Consider the following 6,227-nt stretch of genomic DNA (forward strand, 5'->3'; position numbering starts at 1 on the left):
TTTAGATAAAACTAGACACTAATATGGCTAAATGATGCACCCAAGATCACACAGTCACAGTTTTAATAGTTTAATATTTTATTCATGATCATGGTCAACATTATCACCATTAATTGGTCAGCAGGTCTTGTAAAATGTAGAGGGCAGATTTCTAAGAGCAGAATCTGCCCTCATGAATGGAAGTGTTTTTCTAGTTACCTTTCCATCTGTCTTCTTCAGTTACTTGTCAGTTTCTGCTGCTGATTTCAGGAGTTCTTTGATCCTTCATATTGCTTCTAATCATAGGTCTACTCTATGATAGAAGTGGAATGAGAGTCACTAAGGCTAATCATGCTTTATAAGCTGATGCCCTTAGCTTCACACACAGTGCTAAAACCAATATTGCTTAAGGATGGCTTAAAAACTACCATAGTACAGATGGTAACTGAAGTTTTCATTGATGTACTTTAGCCTTTCTGTCCCGTTTCTGGCCACATGAATGTCTGGAGTTGTGAACAGCAGAAAGTATAGGGAAGAACACAGAAAAGATAAAGACAAGGAAATGTCAGTTACTGAGTAACAGTTGAAGGGTTATTTTACGTGAAGTATTTCTCTCTTTCAGAAGTAAAATATGTAAAACTGAGTTAGATGTTATATTTAGGAGACTGTAATTATGGTTCATTGAATTCTGTAGCTTATTAAAGGGATATTCTGAAAATTTTTGGTTATTAAGGTCTTTGTTATGTAAGTCCAGTTAGCTTTTAAAATAATCTAATTTATGGAAGAACATACACACATGTGTATGTATATATATGTATACATGTGTGTGTGTGTGTGTCTATTTGTGGTACTGAGGATTGAACTTGGGGCCTCAAGTTTGCTAGGCAAGCACTCAATCATGGAGCCAAGTCTTTTGTCCTTTGCTTTTAGTTTGTCTTTTTCACATGGAGTCTCTATGCTTTTGTTCTTGGCTCATCTTGGACCATGATCCTTCTATTTTTGATGAGATTACAGGTGGGTATCATAATACCAGCTTTTTTTTTTTTTAAGATAGGTGCTTAACTGTTGCTTGAGTTGCCCTCAAATTTTACATTGCTGTTTCTTCCTACCAAATAGCTACCATGCTTAGCACAAAAAATATAGATAGATAGATATGAAAGATGATGGTTTTGAACTATGTACGTTTTATGGTTGAGGAAATGGAAAGAAGGGAAAGATATCACTCTGGGTAGATGTTGCTCATTGCTAGGCTCGAGTGTCTACTTCACTCTTCTTCCTTGACACCAATAGAAGCATTTGTCAACAAGGAACCTCTGAGGCATGAGTTGGTAAAATAGGAACTTTGGCTATTTTAATCCACTAAGATCTAGGGAAATCTTGATTCTACAATATTCCCCAGTCTTCCCTGATGATTCACATATAGAAAGAAGCTTTGAATCTCATTTCTTTCCTCTACTGTTTTCCTTAACAGGAACAGTTATCTATTTATTATTTACATTTACTTATTCTTGTTTTTCTTAAAGAACCCTCTTTGCATTGATTTTTTTCTTGTTTAAACATGAAATGTCCCTCCCAGGAGCCTCCTGGAGGTAGTTTCTATTTTGGGAGGGGTAGAAACTTTTTAGAGATAGGGTTTAAGCAAGAGGATGTGGGCCACAGTAGATGTAGTCACTGAAGGTTATACATAAACCCCAGTCCCCTTTTCTTCCTCTGCTTCCTGTCCATCATGAAGTGAAGGAGCTCTTCCAATATGGGCTCCTATTACCAAGATGTTCAGCCCAAGCCTCGGGGCTGAGCAACTATGGACAGAACCATATGCAACTATCTGAAACTGTGAGCCACCACAAATCCTCCCTCTCATCAGTTCTTCTCTCAGGTATTTTGGTCATAGCTATGCAAAAATAACTAATGTGTTTGCCTTAGAAGTTAAAAAAAAGATTAAAGACCACCCATGTAGCAGTTTGGCCTTAATGTGTCTTAAACCCTAGGGTTTAATGGATTTAAAAATGTTTGCTCCTTGTATTTTCTTGTGATTAACTTCTCTCATAAAAGTAGAATGCAGAAAAAGTTTAATTAATTGAGGGTTTCAATATATTCTGCTTTTCCCTAATGGTATATGCAAGCTGTGCATATAAATCCCCATGTCTGGTGATGGTATGTGGGTTATAAAATAAAGCTCCATTGGCTGACAATAGGTATTCTAAAGCACTGCATATTGAATGTGTTGTGGACAATGCCAATAAGTGGCAGCTATTTTGATAACCATAGCTTGTCATTTGTGTTATTTTTATCAGTTAAGACCTCCATCGGTACCCACTCTGCCTCTCACTTAAGGCCAGTATTCAGTATGCCAATAGAATTTAGACTGAACAATGGTATCAGAGGGCTTGTCAGGATTCTTCAAAGAAAAGCAGAGCAAGACACATTTTTTACAAATAAAACAGACACTAGAATGAAACTGTACCAACCTCAATACTCACTTATAATTGTAAAAAAAAAAAAGTTTGGAGCAGAACTGTACTCATTACCTTTCTCATGTAACTGTAACTCCTCTGTACAGTATCTTTACAATAAAAAAATAAAAAATAAAATAAATTGTTTGGAGAACCTTTTCCCTCTCTGACTTGAGTATAAAGTTCTGAAAACAGAACCTCTTCAGGTGCTGACTGCTTATTTGAAGATACACAAACTCATTTGCAGATGCAAATGTTTCTGATTCCTCCAATAAATGGGAAGAGACTCATGGCTTGTGCTAAAAAATGATACAGTTCTCAAACCATGTGCAGAATAATATAGTGATCGATAAAAATGCTGAAGGCAGAAACTTCTGATTAAAAATTTTTTTTGCTTAACAAAAGATTAAAAATAGCAGCCCTAACTTTGAAAGTTAAAAAATGCTTATTTGCTAGTACCATTTGTTTAAGATGCTGTCTTTTCCCCAGTATATGTTTTTGGCTTCTTTATGAAAAATTAGCTAGCTCTAGCTGTTTGGTTTTGTTCTATATCATTCCATTGGTCTTTGGGCTTATTTTTTGTGCCAGTATCATGCCATTGTCATTACTATGGTTCTCTAGTATAATATAAAGTCCACTACTGTGATATTGTGATACCTCCAGTGTTCGTTCGTTCGTTTGTTCCTTCCTTCCTTCTTTTTCTTTTTTTCTTTTCTTTTCTACTCAGGACTACTTTTGCTATTCAGGATTGTTTCATGCTTCTGTATAAATCTTGGTGTTGATTTTTGTGTTTCTATGAGGAAGAATATTGGGACTTTGATGGATATTGCATTGAATATGTAGATTGCTTTAGGAAGTATGGCTGTTTTTTTTTTTTATGAAATGAATCCTGCCAATTCAGGAGCATGGGAACTCTTTCCATCTTTTGATATTGTCTTCAGCTTTTTTCTTTAAGGTTTTTAATACTTGTGATGTTTACTTTAATCTCTTTCTTTGAGATTTTGTAGTTCACATTGTAGAGGTATTTACTTCCTTGGTTAAATTAGTAATGCACATTTGATTGGTTTTGAGTTTATTGTGAATAGAATTGTTTCCCTGATTTTATAATCAATCTATTCATTATTAGTGTATTGAGAAACTACTAATTTTTGAGTTACAATGTGATATCCTGCTACATTTCCAAAGGTGTTAATCAGAGGTAGAAGTTTTTGGTGGAATCTGAAGATTCTGTTAATTGTACATAGGGTCAATCCACAAATGCAAGTAATTAGAGTTATTCTTCTCCTATTTGAACTCCTTTATTTTTTCTCCTTGTACATATTGAGTAAGAGCAGAAAGAGCAGGTACCCTTGTATCATTACTGACTTTAGGAGAAATATTTTGGCTTTTCCCCATTTATTATGAAATTGGCTATAAGTTTGTCCTATATTCTGTTTATTAAGTTCTGGTATATTCCTTCTATTCCTACTTACTTATATTTTTTTAAAATCATAAAAGCATGATAAATTGCATCAAAGCCTTTTTTGTATCAGTTGAGATGACATGTGATTTTATTTTTGGTTCTGTTTATATGTATTGATTTACATATGTTAAATCATTCTTGTGTCCCTGGCATGAAATTGTTGGTCATGGTGTATGACCTTGTAGCTGTGTTGTTAAATTCAGTTTGGCTGAATTTCATTAAGATTTCTTTTTTTGCCTCTATATTCAGCAAAAACATTGGTCTATAATTCAGTTTTTGGAATGAGAACAATGCTTGCTTCATAGAATGAGTTTTGTAGGTTTCCTTCTCTTTCTACTTCGTGGAAGAATCTGAGGAGTATTGGTGTTAGTTCTTTTTGGAAGGTCTGATAGAATTTGTCAGTGACCCGTTCTAGTCCTGGGCTTTTCTTTGTTGGGAGACTATTTATTGCTGCTTAGATCTTATTTCTTGCTCTTGACCCATATTAGTGGTTTATATTGTTTTGGCTCAAATTTTGTAGGTCAGCAGCAGTATCTACATATTTATCTATTTCTTTTGGATTTTCCAGCTTATTTGAAAATACAATTTAAAGTATCTCCTCAGATTAAAAATCCCCAGAGGAATGACACTGACAAGAGAGGGTCTCCTGGTTAAGTTTTTATTCTCTGCCTCTGGGATGCAGATGTAACTCTCTCCCCTCAACTTTTCTCAGTCTTCATCTATAGCCATGTTCAAGTTTGCCTTTTATGTCTGGAGCATGGGTTGGGCTGTGGAGTGGAGTTAACAGAACAGTAGAATGTGGTCTAGTCTGTAGTTGAAATCCTATGATCCAGGTCCTCTGACTCCAGCATCAGTGCCAGGAGTTAGGAAGTGGCAGCTCCCATTGCTCATTTTCAGGGAAATGGTGTTGCTAGAGCTCATGCTTCAGCTTCTCAGAGGAATGATACTATAAAGGATTATGACATAAACTATTTTTTTCCTGTTATGTTTAAGGGAATGCTCCTTGGCTCGAACTGTAATTCCCACTCACTCGAGTCATTGTTATGGCTCTGAAGCACTGGGGACATTTTTTCCCCATACGATATTTTACAACTATAATGAAAAGACATAATAAATATATTTACATTTGTTTAATATTTTATTATTTAAGAATTAAAGATTCATGCCCTCCTCTCTCTTTGTTGTTGTTGATTTTTTTTTCAGTGCTGGTAAAGATCAAACACAGAGAAGCATTGGGTTTTGAACACCTAGTGAAGAATTATCCTGGAGTGTTGTTGCCTAATTTAGCTCAATGCAGACTGAGTCTATACACTCAGCCTTTGGTCCTCATTGTTAATATTGTCCTAGCTTTCTGATCTAACATATTATTGCACATTTCTTAAGTGAATCCATTGATCCTGTCAGGATCCATATTTTCGATCTATATATGTCCACATGGCATTAAATCTAACAGTGGGTAATGTTATCATCACATTACATTTATCCTATTGACAAGTAAATTTCCCTGAGTAGTCAATCATGGAAATAGAGAGATTATTCATTTTCTGAAATGCATGCTGGTTATGAAGAGGGCAGTATAGGCTAATGGAAAGAGCTGTAGATGGATGGTCTTGAGTCTTATGATGACAGAAAGCCATTAGTTAAGTGCTTTTTACATATGTTACTTTGCTAATCTCCACACAGAGGGAAATACTTAGAATAGTGCTTTGTCCCTTGTAAAAATTTCAACTATGATATACTGATACAGACAAATATTTATAGATACCAGGTCCAAAAACTATTGTAATTGCATAGACTTCAAGGATTTATATTGGGAATTGTGAGAAATGACAAGGAAAGAAATGGCAAAAGGCCATGTCAGAATCTATTTCTGAAGGATTCTAGAAAAGTAGCTGTTGAGGTTTGATACGTCTCCAGACAGCAACCGAGTCTACATTGGTTACTGAAAAAGCTTAGATAGGTTTAACTAATTAATACAATAGAGTAAGGGATGTGTTAGAAAACTCAGTACACATTTATGACTTCTGTTCAGCATTAAGATTAGGTTGTTTTTCTACTAGCACCAGGACTTTAGTTCTTTAGAACAAATAAAGAAATGTATTGCAATAACTCAGTCTTCATAGTTTGATAGAAAATGAAAGGACCTGGAGTTAGAGGAAGGAGCCAAAAGTTTCCATTAAGAAAAAATTGCTGTGTTTGGCTTGCAGCAGGTAGAAAGGGCAGAAGAAATCAAGGATAAGTGCATTAAAATAATATAAGTATAGCAGATGTCATTTTCAGGGAAATGGATGGACCTAGAACAAATCATGCTAAATGAGGTAAGCCAAGTTCAC

Source organism: Dipodomys ordii, unplaced genomic scaffold (genome assembly GCF_000151885.1).
Source record: "Dipodomys ordii isolate 6190 unplaced genomic scaffold, Dord_2.0 Scaffold3, whole genome shotgun sequence".
In the NCBI taxonomy this organism is placed as follows: Eukaryota; Metazoa; Chordata; class Mammalia; order Rodentia; family Heteromyidae; genus Dipodomys; species Dipodomys ordii.